Source organism: Geotrypetes seraphini, chromosome 4 (assembly GCF_902459505.1).
Source record: "Geotrypetes seraphini chromosome 4, aGeoSer1.1, whole genome shotgun sequence".
In the NCBI taxonomy this organism is placed as follows: Eukaryota; Metazoa; Chordata; class Amphibia; order Gymnophiona; family Dermophiidae; genus Geotrypetes; species Geotrypetes seraphini.
Window position 1 is genome coordinate 62,307,961 of NC_047087.1, and position 12,650 is coordinate 62,320,610.

General features: G+C 41.6%; 1 long non-coding RNA gene across 1 annotated transcript; it reads right to left on the reverse strand.

Annotated features, from left to right (window-relative positions):
* Positions 1 to 3,970: 3,970 nt before the first annotated feature.
* LOC117358897 lies at positions 3,971 to 6,194 on the reverse strand. Its single transcript, XR_004539115.1, has 2 exons — positions 6,122 to 6,194; positions 3,971 to 4,749 (listed from the first exon to the last, which is right to left on the reverse strand). It is a non-coding gene; the product is annotated as an uncharacterized LOC117358897 (long non-coding RNA).
* Positions 6,195 to 12,650: the final 6,456 nt, after the last annotated feature.

A 12,650-nucleotide genomic window follows, 5' to 3' on the forward strand; every position in this document is an offset into this window, starting at 1 on the left:
TCCAAACCGGGACAAAAACGATGTACTTTTTGTTTAACCCATGGGCTTTGTATCAATCCGCAAGTGCATTGTAACTGGTCCTAGGTACAGAATATTTGTAGTCACTCGAATTAGTCTTCTGTGTGGATTGAATTTTCAAGGAAAAGCATGGTTTGAAGTTTTAGAAACGTGCAGCTTCCCAACCTAAACCTCAATGTGGCTAAAAATTCACCCACTGTGGAACAACATGTGAGCTTTAATCTGAAACAGTTCTCTGCTTTTTTAAGTGAATTAGAAAGCAAATATTCTGGTTTATCCTACTTTACAGAGGTACACTGGCTATCCTGCTCTAAGGTCCTTAAACAATTCTGGGACTTGAAAGAAGAATATGTCAGTTTTTAATAACTAACTGCTTTAAACAAAAAAATGGTAAAGAACCTCTTGTATGTGACACACAACACTCTATGTTAGGTTCCTTATGCAATTGGTTTTAAATGTATCTTGAGGGAAAGACCTCAGAAACCTGCACCAAACACAGAATAGTCAATTCTTGTGGTGGTATAACTTCGCAGGACAGATTTTCTATCATTGGTCACAAAACCCTCCACACACCGATTAACAAAATGCTTTCTGATATATTTATCAATTTTTCTTTCTACAGCACTCAGTGTGTGAAAATATAATGCACTTATCTGATTACAGGATAAGGCCCGACGGGACCCGTTTCGCCAGGCTAATGGCTTCGTCAGGGATCCTATTTTTGAAACAGCTGCAAAACAACAGAAACAAGACAAGTGCTAAGCCATCAATAAGGCAGCAAAACATCCAATTGTCTCTACAATTTTCTACGAAATCGTACTCACTGCGTTCAGATCTGAAAACACTTCAAAAAATGGCGCCGGAGGCGAACTGACGCCGCGCATGCGTATTTAAGAACATGCATTCATGACGTCACCCAAAACATAAAACAAAGTTGAAAACATTAGAAAAAAGAGTGCCAACCAATGTTCCCATTCAAACAAGTGGGTTTTAAAGCGCTAAGTTGGAAAGTCCATCTGGCTTCTCTTTGTAATAATCTCGTGTGTCGATCACCCCCCCCCCGCTCGTTCTTGGGCTCTTGGTCAATGCACATGCAGGATAACTGGTGAAATTCATGCGCAAATTCCAAACAATGTTCCAAGATGGGGGCACTGGTTCTTTTGAGTTTTTAATAACTAAAAATCAAGACACAAGGTTGTTTTCTGATCTAGTACAGTTACAAGATTTATCCTTTATGGTTGATTATAGCAAAACACAAGTTAAAGCATTCCAATGTAAGCTAGTTCTTTGGGAAAAGCAGTTGAAAAATGAAGATTTACCCCTCGTCTACGCCAGCAGTTTCTAGCGCGGGGAGCTGCGCTGAATGTTCCACGGTGTTCACAATGCTCATAGGAACTCTGAGCATCGGGAACAGAGCGGGCTATTTAGTGCAGCTCTCTAAACTCTCTCTGCACTAAAAACCACTAGCGCGGTTTCATAGAAGAGAGAGTTAATGCACTTTCCAACATGCGACATAAACAAATCAAGTTTAGGTGAAATTGTATTGTATCAAAAATACACAGAAAAAATTTTTAAGTCTTAGAACTAAGTTTGAAACAAGATTTGTAGATTTTAAATCTTTGGAAGACAAGTTTTTTTTTTGTTTTCTTCGATTTTCTCAATAAATATAGAACCAGTACCTAATCATATGCAAATGGAAGTAATTGAGATTTGAAGACAAAATACAGTGAAGTTGGCTTGCTCAAATTTTACAAATATTTGCCAGCCAGGTTTGAAAATACTCACAAATATGCATATGAAATTATTTCCATGTTTGGAAGTACTTTTCAGTGCGAGCAGTTATTTACGGTTATGAAAGGAAATAAGTCTCCTAACAGATCCAGAATTACTGACATCCACCTTGGGTCGGGTTTTAAAAGTAATCACTGCAGACAAGATTTTCCCCAAAATAGGAAAAATAGTAGCAGAGAAGAGATGTCAAGTGTCGGGAAGAAAACATTAATTTTATCATTGCGCCTGTTCTTTTTTTATGCTGTACTTTTCAAAATAAACCTAAGGGCTCCATTTATCTAGCCGCGCTAGAGGGGTTAAGGTGCGTGACTTTTCATCACGCGCTAATCCCCGCGCTGGCCAAAAACTACTGCCTACTCAAGAGGAGGCAGTAGTGGCTAGCGCGGCCGGCAGTTTAACATACGCCATTACACGCGTTAAACCGCTAGTGCGGCTTGATAAAAGGAGCTCTAAGTTTCTATGAAAAATTATGTTTTTGCTTTTTGCAGCCCACCTAAACTTAAACCTTGTTTATTTGGCCAGTGTCAGCCTTTCAGTTTGACATGCTTGGTGTAGGAGGTCCCTTTTCCTTACTGGGAAGGGGTACCAGTGGTGTAGTAAGCAGGGCAGGGGGGCGGTCTGCCCCAGTCGTCATCTTGGTGAGGGTGGTGGCACCCCTCCTCCCCTCTGCTCCTTCTCACTCCTCCCCCACCATGTATATGCTTTCACCCCCCCCCCCCCCACACACACACACACACACACACTCTTCGTTGGTCTGAGCAGCAACTCCAACCTGCTGCTCATGCCAGCGTTGGCTCTCCCTTTGAAGTCACTTCCGAGTCCCATGCCTAGGAAGTGACAACAGAGGGAAAGACAATGCTGACGCAGGCAGTAAGTTGGTGATGCTGTTCGCGCCGGGGAAGTTTGTTTGTTTATTTATCCCCTGCCCTTATCCAGGGCGAGTTACACACTTACATACAAAACCTAAAATAACATATAACATGCACGTTGCATCATTATAACCATAAAACAATCCAGACCATAAAGCAAAGTTACATACTTACATACAAAATTTAAAATGACATGCAACATACAAAGCTCATCAATGACAAAAGTCACTGTAATAATAAAACAATCCAGGCCAAAGAATACGTCAGTGACTAGCACCCTGCACTCAACAGTCTCCACTCCTCCTCAGTTCATCAATCTCAAACCTTGTATTTCATCTGACAGAACAGGGGTCTTTTGAGTTAAAAGAAGTATGGGGTAGGGAAGGGGCACCACTGACCCGTGCGCCTCTCACCCTTGCTATACCACTGGTAAGACATCTATAAAAGAGGAGTGAGAAACTCAAGGCTTTTGGTTGATCCTGTTCTCCCGCCAAAGCCCTGGTACTGAGGTAGACTCCTATTGATTCCTGGGAGAGGACAGAGAACAAAGAATAAAGGGCTCGATGCACTAAAGATACCTACTGGATTGCTGTTGGCCAATTCTTAAGCAGCGATCGATGTGCTATCAAGTTTGCATTCAAACAATTTGCATGGAGATGCAAATCATTTGCATGCAAATGTGACTGATCAATTGCTCAGTGAGCGATTGACACATGTACAGAGCCCTAACAGTAGTGACAGGGGAAGCAGCCTCCTATCACTGCCGTAGGGCTTTTAAAAAAAAAAAAAAAAACACAACAAAATGGCACAGATGTGTGTGTTACACATGCACAATCTGCCCCATTAAAAAAAGAACAAACCCCCCCCCTTGCCAGGCACCCTGAGCCACCTTTTCTCCCAAACCCCCCCTAATTGGCAGGAGGAATGCCCACTCCCTCCTGCCACTGGATACCCTGCCCCCCTCCTTCCACCTCTCAAACCTCCCTTTACCTTTTTAAAAAGTTGGAAGCAGGAAGTTCGCTCTGAGGTGCCGGCTTCAGGCCGCTAGTCCTAAATGACGGGCCTTCTCCTCCCCGGTGCATCATGTGATGCATGGGGAGGGGCCAAAGCCCCTGATTGGTTCAGATGCCTAAGGCCCCTCCCAAGGGGTGGGATTCAGTATAAAGACTAATACTGTAATTAGAAGAGAGAGGGAAGGCTTAGTTTATCCTGTTTTTTCCGCCAAAGCTGTAGCCCTGAGGGATACTCCTTACTGGCTAGGGAGAGAGGACAGAGAAGTAAAGTACATGAAATTTATATCTAAAGAGATTGAGTGACTGTGTAGTAAATTGTATCTTTTGAACTTACAGACTGCCAACCCAGAAGGAATTGTAAATAGTTCAGGGTGACTTCTACAATCAAATTAAATAAAAAATTCCAGTTTGTTCAATTGCACCTTGGACTTGGCTGCTTTCTTCAATATTTTGGTATGTTCTCCCATTAACTCTTTTTCACTCATTTTGTTTTCATCCACTATACATACACTCTGTTAATCCCCACAATTCACAATTGGTCCTTTTGGTCATCATGTTTGCACAGTTTGTGTTTTTTGACCTTAGTTCTTAGTTTCTTCTGATTACTAGGTGGCTTTGCCTCGCCACCATCACATGCACACGTTTCTTCATTTTTATCCATACTTGCACATGATTTCTTCACGTGTAGTTCACACTTTATTATACACTTTCAATTCATACCCTAGGATCCCTGAGGAAGGCGTGTTTAGCCGAAACATGGCCCGTGTTGGGTCCTCTTATGATATATGTGGATTTAGTTTGTATCATTATTACTGCTTTTATCAAGGAAATTTTGAATAAATTACAACCAAAGATCCGAGAACATTGTGTTTCCACAGTTTTGTTTGTTTGGACTTGTTCTTCTTTTCCTGTGGAAATCCGAGTCTCCTTGCTTTTGCTTGCTTTCTTCAATAAGCAAGTGGTGCCCAGTTTGAGGGTAGTTATTGGGATCCCGGGATTGCATCTCCTGCAGCCTACTGGAGTTATCTGGCCCTGGCTTGTGCCCAAACTCAGAGTGACTGTAAGAATGTGAGAGTCTGAAAGTAATACATATAACTTTCTGTGAGCCCTGACTCTGGCTGTCCCAGACCCTGGCAAGAGCCTGCAGATTGGCTGAGCGACGGAGCCAGGGCTACATATATATAGCCAAACAGTACATGGGAATGCTACTATTTACACCTGTTAAAGCTTCTAAAAGGGCTCCATAGGAGCTTGTATATCTTTATAAAAGAGGCACTCATCTGTTATGAATTTGTTCCCTAAGGCCCTGATTCTGCAAAGTGCATCTTGATTGTAGGCAGCTATAGGCGTCCTAATCAGCCAATCGGGAGGCACGTTTAAAAAAAAAAAAAAAATGCTCCCCAGGCAGGCCGCCTATATTGAAGGCCCCTCTGGGAGCCTAGGGAGGCCCACAAGCCCGTCTAAGCTCGCCTAAGGCTAGGCAGTAGCCTTAGGCGAGCCTAGGTGGCCCTGCATGTCTCCCTAGCAGAGTGGGAGACGCTTACAATGTAGGCTAGCAAAATGCTGGCCTACATGGTAAGTAGATGCGGCCACTATACTTTATCGCGGCAAGGGATCTCCCTGCCACGATTAGTATAGCGGCCACAGCTACAGCCAGCAATCTCCCCAACCCCCCCCCCCCCCGATGTTCACGGCAGGAGGGTGCCCAACCCCTCCTGCCGGTCTCCCCCCCAATGAACCCCTCCCATCCTGGACCCCCCTCAAGCTTACCGCCAAGTTGGCCGGACGGGTCTTCGCACTGTCTGGCCAGCAGGCCTCCCTCTGTCCAAATGAGGCAGGCCCGCCCCTCCCCTGCCCAACCCACAGTTATTATTGGCCCAAGCACCTAAGGCCCCTCCCACTATACAGAATCCGAGCCTAATAGTCCGCTAAACATTTTTCTCCTGATATTCAGTCAGTGGCTTGCTGAATAATGGCTGAGACTTACATAAAGTGATACCAAATCTCCTATTTGTAACATTCCAGAAAGAGAATGACACAGGGACAAGTTTTTCATGTTCCTACAGGAACTCATTTTACCATTCCGTCCCGGAGAGTTCTTTTCCTGTTCCTGCCTTATTCCTGCAAGCTCTGTCCTCATTTGCAAAAGCCTCAAACAATTTAAAATCATGAGTTCAAGGCTTGTGCGGTTAAGGCAGAGCTTACATGAATGGGAAAGGAATAGCGACAAAACTCATGGGGATGGGGTGGGGAAATTAAGTTCCTGCAGGGAAGGGGAAAAATTTATCCCCTTGCCATTCTCTAATTCTAGACTCTCCTTCTGGCCCATCCTCCCAACAATAAACGCCCCACTCCCCATATGTCTCTCCCATCCCCTTCCCTCCCAGATTACCTCATGTTCCAGTAGCTTCTCCCCTGAGCCTCCCTTACCTTCATTGGTGATTCAGTGACTAACATGGGCAGGAACACATCCCACTTGCTCTTGCCCCTGGCAGCATCTGCTTAAAAATGGTGGGAAAAATTTTTAGAGGTAGCCTTGTAATATTTCTACTAGGATTAGCCCCTAGCATTAGTAAAGCAAGGTTTTTACTGCACCTTAAATTCCCTCAGGAGTGACTCCTATGGTTCAAGAATAACATTTCTTGCAAGTAACCTCACAAGCAGGGTTACTGATATGATTTGTTATGTGTATTCTTATACACTGCCAAATCCTCATTAAAATTCTAGGCTGGTTACAAGCAACATATTGTGACAGAGAATTCTATATATAGTTAACCATGTTACAAATGTAATGTAATGTAATTTATTTCTTATATACCGCTATATCCTTTAGGTTCTAAGCGGTTTCAAGAAAATATACATTAAGATTATAAATGAGAAGTAAGAAGGTACTTAAAAAATTCCCTTACTGTCCCGAAGGCTCACAATCTAACTAAAGTACCTGGAAATTAATAAAGAAGAGAAAATAAAGATGGTTGAAAAAAGAAAAATTCTATGTGAACTTATAGGATGGAAATTAAACTGACAGTGAAGAACTGTATGAAAAATACATATGGAATGCAGTTAGAGAGGGTAGGTTACAATCTATTGATGGTATTTGTTTAATTGGAAGGTGTTAAGGTGGGTAATTTGGGGGAAGGTTATCTGAAGGTAGGTGAATCTTCTGGAGGTAAAAGAGGAGGGGTTAAGATATTTGGATGAATTTTTTGAAAAGCAGGGTTTTGATTTCTTTTCTGAATGTTTTGAGGTTGTCTGATATTGTCATAAGATTGGAGATGGAATGGTTGATTTTTGCTGCTTGTGTTGCCAAAGAGTTATACATGCTACTTAAAGTTAGCAAAATGTTATCAAATTATAGAAACAGTCTAAGGTAGTATTTTGAAAATAGCATTTGAATGTTGTTCTATCCTGGGACAGAAAAATATTGCCAGCTTTTTACTGATAGTGTTTTTCCAGGCGTAACATGGCTTGTGGTGTTCACTACTAGATGCTTTAGTCAATTTACATAGTAATGAGCTGTTTTGCATGCATTTCCATACTTTGCATTTCATTGCTATGTATCCTCTGATATCTATTATTTACATATGTTATGGTAATATAACACACATTAACATGTATTAAGGATCAAGTAAGGTGTACTATAATGACTTTAATGTACAGTACCTTAATAAGTGCCCCCCCCCTTACTGATAAAGGTTCAAAATATCTTATTCAGAAATTACATCATTTTTTCTTAATGAAAAAAGAAATATTAGGAAGTGCCATACACTGGAAGGTAGAAACCTGTCAAATGTTTTACATGTTTAACATATTTTAAAGGCAATCTTAGAATGAGAAATTGTGTGATTTTTTTTTTGTATGCTTTCCTAGATATTTTTATTATGATGAACACTGTGAAGACTCTTACTCACGTTGGTTGATTTCATGATACTCCAAACCACTCAGAATAATGCTTTAGAATTTCATAGACAGACAAAAACACACCTTATAAAGACAGGCCCAGATTCTAAAAGTGGTACCATTAGGAAGGTGCCAATAGGTGCTCTACCAGTGCCTAAGTTAATTGTTTTAATTGGCTTTTAATGGTGTGGTAATTTAAAAAAAACAAAACTTTATTTATGGCAGCTTGAAACAACATACAACGGACTACAATCACTGCTCAAACGCAGATGCAACAGAAGTAAGTATAACACATGTGGAGCAAAATAAAACCCAGCACAAATGACTTCCCTTGGCCCCAATGCAGGCCTCCAGGAGCTTAAGTACAAACTTCTCCATAATGCTTACATTAGTAGGTCCCGGGGGTATGGGACGGGCTTATGGGAGGATGATTGTTGCCTTAAATGTAAGATTGGCCGAGGATCATTTCTTGGAGTGCCCTACTTTGTCTCCTTTTTGGAATGGGGTGTTCCGGGTCCTGGGGCTGGTGGTGGAGAGTGAGTGTGAATGGTCCTATCGGACTCTCTTGTTGGGTCTGACTGGTGAACTGGAGCAGCAGGGCTACTGTGACACTGAGTGCCGTTTTCTTATGGTCGGTGTTCTCCTAGCAAAAAAAAAAGCTATACTACAAGTATAGATGGCTAAAGAGACTCCGGTTTTGCAATTTTAGACTAACGGTGTGGTAATTGCACCATTAAAAATCCAACTAAAAACAAACAAGGCACCTACTAGCACCGGAATCGCATCTACACAGATACTTAGTGGCGCCAAACATCAAAAGTGACATGGTTATGGGCGGGGTTGACATTCAACGCCGCTATGCCTGATTCTATATCAGAGGTAGGTTCCATAAATATAGGCCTTTAAAATCCTGGCCTACATTTCAGGCGCTCACCTTTGACACAGGCCATGATTCTGCAAACAGTGCCCTTCGTTGAGTGACATGCAACCGGCATTGTTTGGTTTTTTTCCAGGCACCTGACGATTACGGTGCTCCTTTTAGAATCCAGCTCACAATACCTCACCAAAGGGCCATTCTCTACAATAGGATTACTTTGACATTCAAATCACAAAATTGTATTTCACTGACTGTTGCTGGAGGCATACTTGTTAATCTCACATTTCTACACAATACTGTTTATAATCCCTTTCATCCTACACAACAAATTAAAAACAATTATTAAAAAAAAAAAATCCTCTATGCCATTAGGGTTCTAATAGTTATAAGCATTCATTAAATGTATAAAGAATTTCCTTAAATAAAAATCTGCCATATTAAAAGTACCTTGTATTTTAAAACAATGAAGCTCTGGTTCTATGTACCATAAATGTAGCTTGTTCCATGCATTAAAATGCAGCAGAAGGATCAGCGATACAATCTGCATTTGTTGGAACTCTTTGTATCCTTTACTGAGAAAATTATGATTCATTTTCATGGAAATTTTCATTTGCTATTAATCTTTCAGGATATAGTTAGTGTTCTGATATTTTCAGATGTTTTTATGGTGGGATTTAAAGTAGCTCTCCCTTGGCAGCCTGCAAGATTGCTCGGTGATTATAAGCAACTCAATACTGTATGACAGCATTTCCATGCAAGGGACCTTACAATCATGTTTCATTAATTCGGCTTGAATGAAGCTTCATTTCAGGCCTTGAGGAGCTTAAGATTTATGTGAAATTAATAACATAACAGATGTCTTCACAATTTGGTTCCTTAGAAGAAAAAACTGATTGCTTTGAAAACTTCAATGCTTTAAAATGCAAACTGAGGGAGTTTTTACTCCAGGGTAAGGAGTTATTCATTTAAACCATCCATATCTCTGAACTAAGTGGAATTTAAATGTCAGATTTATATTAAATAGTCATATTCACCATTATTATATGTTTAAAAAAAGCCTATTACTTTTATTAATAAGCTCTGTTGGACATTTTGAACTAAAGCTTATGGAGATGAAGTCTGCACCTTTGATCAGAAGGAAGAATATACTAAGGCACAAAGGAGGTAGGAAGAATATTCCTGAAGCCAATTTTTTTTTTTTTTAAGCTTTGCTTCTGATAATTTAATCATCTTTCCTCATAGGACAGCAACATGCATTGTACTCCTGCAAAACTCACCATTCTACAAAGAAAATGAAGCTGTCTCCTGTGGAAGCACATGCCTTAGGCCAAATGCTTTCTTTTTTCCACAGGACACTTTAAACACTGGCTCCAGTTTCTTTCCAAATTCAATTCCTTTATCCAGACTCCTGCCACACTAAGTGCCCTGCAAGCTGAATTTTAACACATGCACGAGCCATGCTTTATCTTTACAGAAGCTGTCTGTGCAATTATTTTTCTAACTGTTTCTCACTTGCTCTCATACACGCACCCCTACACTAGAGTGACATGGAGACAAATTTTTCCCCATCCTCATGGGAAACTCATTTTCCCGTCCCGTCCCCGTGAGTTCTTTTCCTGGCTCTGCCCCATTCCTGCAAGCTCCGTCCTCATCTGCACAAGCCTCAAACACTTTAAAATCATAAGTGTTTGAGGCTTGGGCGGCAAGGCAGAGCTTGCAGGAATGGGGCAAGGACAAAACTTGCAGGGATGGGACAGGGAAATTGAGTTCATGAGGGGACGGTGACAAATTAGTCCGTGTCATTCTCTACCCTACACACACACAAATTCAAAATAATTGAAAGAAAATGTATCTTTTTCGTTGCTTCACCACATCCGCTTGACATTAAATCACCCCTCTGTATCAATAACCTTAGTTACCCTATCCAGCCCTCCATAAAGATACTGGGTGTAACTCTGGATCAATGCCTAACCATGAAAGACCAGGTAGACTCCTTAATCAGAAAGGGATTTTTTACTCTCTGGAAACTCAGATCCATTAAAGCTTATTTTGATACATCGGCTTTCAGAATCCTAGTCCAATCCCTCGTACTAAGCCTGCTTGACTACTGTAACTTCGCCTATTTGGCAATTTCCCAAAAGAATATGCGACGCCTACAACTGTTGCAAAATGCGGCAGTCAGACTAATCTTTGGACTAAAGAAATCTGACCACGTGACACCCTACTACCGGCAGCTACATTGGCTGCCGATGGAGGCACGCGTAAAGTTCAAATTTGCCTGTTTCTGCTTTAAAGCATTAAACGGACTTGCCCCTAAATACATTACTGACCTTTTCTCTTCAGCCAACAGACACAAGAGAAGTTCACATTCCAACTTCGTTTCCCCCCCCCTTTGAGAGGTTGCACACTGAAAAAACACCATGAACACCTTCTCTCACACCAAGCAGCATCATGGGGTAAAGACCTAGAACAATTACTTTCGCCCTCTACTTATGAGGAATTTAGGAAACGTCTAAAAAACACACCAGTTCCTAAAACATCTTGATAACTGATCCACTTATCTCTCTCCCCTCAATAGCGACTAACTGTCCTTTTGATCACTTTTCTCTTCAACAATGAATTTCCTGTCTTATTACTTCTCTTTCTTCTTCCCCTCTTGAAGTCAGTCAATTTGTACCTCTGCTTAATCTTTTGTAAACCGCATAGAACTTCACGGTAATGCGGTATATAAGCTGTTATTATTATTATTATCTCATAGTCTGCTGCTGAAGTGCACCAGGCACAATGCAGTTTTGATTCAGATACACAAGTACAGCTGATAGGATAGTCATTGTGATTGTTAGATAGGCAAATGCATCACATAGACATAGTAGAACATATTACAGATTGGGGAAGGAGGTAAGTACCAGAAAAAACTGCAACAATCAATTGACTAATTGCAGCAAGAACCATTCAAGGTGCAATTTTGCATTTCTAATGAGGAGTCATCTTATTCATCTTTGTTGTTTCTCCTCCACCAGCAGCATTCCCCTGACCATATGAATATGCTGCTTCACCTGAAATAAAGAACTGTAAAATAAAGATAGATTAAGGGGGAAACATAAATCTGTTATGATAGTGTGGCATTAGCAGTTTAATTACAAGAGATGCCAGAGCTGAGCGATTTCACGCTCTTGTAAAAAAGTTACCATGGCAGTCTGTTTGCCTTTTGGAATTGGAAGCAGAAATTATTGGTAGCACATGGTAAAACAGACAAAGCAATTTTTGTTTTGGTCAGAAAAAGTATAACACTTAGGAATTGCTGAAGTATATTTAAAAAAGAAATGCTTGGCTCCGTAGAAGGAACTGAAAGACTTGAATTTTGAGATAAATTGGGCATCCCAGGCCTGAGGCTAGAGAAAGCTGTTTTTACCATAAGGTAATGTTAACCATCTAGTGTAGAGACAGCTAACTTCATCAATTTTCTCGTGTTTATTTGTTTCTAAGGATGCAGAGATCTGATAGCACATGGGATTTTTTCTGTGTGTACGTGTAAGGTGTCAGTGTATTCTCTGTATAAATATGTGTGTGTGTGTGTGTATGTATATATATACAGTGGCGTACCAAGGGAGTGCACAGCCGGCTGGGTCCGGAAGCACCCGTGCTGCTGAAAACGGCACCTCAGCACGGCTGCCGTATTTATTCCAGAGCAGAGTCGGCAGCCGCGCTGAAGTGCACGAAGGTCCCGCAATGATTACTTTTGCTGCCACTGCTTCGGAAGAGGTAAGTAATGTCGGAGGGGGGTGGACCGGCAACCGCAGTCATCGCGGAACTTGGTCTCTGCCGGCCCAGCCCCCCTCCAATGTCACTTACCTCTTCCGAAGCAGCGGCAACAAAAGTAATCATCGCGGGACCTTGCTGATTTTGATGGAAAAAGAAAGAAGCATAGCAGAGTGGTGAAGGGTAAGAAAGTGGGTCAGGGTGGTATAGAAGTGTGGTGAAGGGTGAGAAAGTGGGTCAGGGTGGTATGGAAGTGTGGTGAAGGGTGAGAAAGTGGGTCGGGGTGGTATGGAAGTGTGGTGAAGGGTGAGAAAGTGGGTCAGGGTGGTATGGAAGTGTGGTGAAGGGTGAGAAAGTGGGTCAGGGTGGTATGGGTGATAAAGGGGGCAGATTCTGATGCAAGTGGGGGGAAGGGAGAGGAGA